Genomic DNA, 930 nt, shown 5'->3' with positions numbered 1-930 from the left:
TTTCATTTTTTGAGTTATACTTCATTTTAATCTACAGCCTGCGGATAAAATATGTTATAACTGTTCTTTCTTTCCTTATAGAATCAAAGGCATTTAAGAAGAAACTGCAACTTTTGCTGAAGCAAAATATTAATTATTTGTACTGTGACCAAGCTAACTTGAGTTTTATGGAAATTGACAGGCAAAGTGTGGTCCTATCTCAAGGGCATGCGATAGACTACTTAAACACTTTTGTCAGTGTTCTGGGACTATGATTACATAATATCAAGTTTCTTCAATCCTGCTGCCTTTCTCAGTTAACAGACAGACACCAATTCATAGGCATTTGTGGAAAAATCTCTAGGCCCAAGTATTCAATGGTGTTTCAAAATAAGACTAACTGATGAGATTTTGGTATGTAAGCAGCTAAAAAAAACTAATAATGAACATGGTTCCACTTTTTCACAGACCTTCAGAGAATAACAATAATAGCTAGCATTTATCCAACATTTTATGGTTTGTAAGGTTTAGAAGGTGTAAACAAAAATATGATCTTACTTTAGTTTTACAACAACCTTGGAAGTTGGGTAACATTTTTATCTCTCATATTATAGATGAGGAAACTGAGTCAGAAAGAGGTTCAATGACTTGCCCAGGGTCATGTAGCTAGTAAGGATCTGAGGTCAAATCTGACCTCAGGCCCTCCTGACTGCAGGTCAGGAGCTCCAGCCACTGTACCACCCAGCGGAACTGACAATATTATGTAGACCACTATTTGTTCTCCATCATTTATATCTTTGTGATGGCCATCAGCATTCCTGCCAATGTCATATCTCTGTGTGGCTCTTGTCCTACATGTCAGGGTACCTTCTCCCCCTGTCATCTTCACTATTCTGCTTGCCATGCATTTACCTTTTATTTTTATTCCAGCTAAAATCATCTAGGGCTTGC

The 930-nt window shown here is 37.3% G+C and overlaps 1 protein-coding gene across 1 annotated transcript in view; it reads left to right on the top strand.

The window, feature by feature from the left end:
* LOC114049425 (olfactory receptor 10R2-like) overlaps positions 1-930 on the top strand; it is a 27,007-nt gene that overhangs the window by 20,652 nt on the left and 5,425 nt on the right. The window lies entirely within an intron of this gene.

Source organism: Vombatus ursinus, unplaced genomic scaffold, assembly GCF_900497805.2.
Source record: "Vombatus ursinus unplaced genomic scaffold, bare-nosed wombat genome assembly UNPS02014798.1, whole genome shotgun sequence".
NCBI classification, from domain to species: domain Eukaryota; kingdom Metazoa; phylum Chordata; class Mammalia; order Diprotodontia; family Vombatidae; genus Vombatus; species Vombatus ursinus.
The sequence above is the reverse complement of the archived record's forward strand: the minus strand, read 5'-3'. Positions and strand labels throughout refer to the sequence as shown.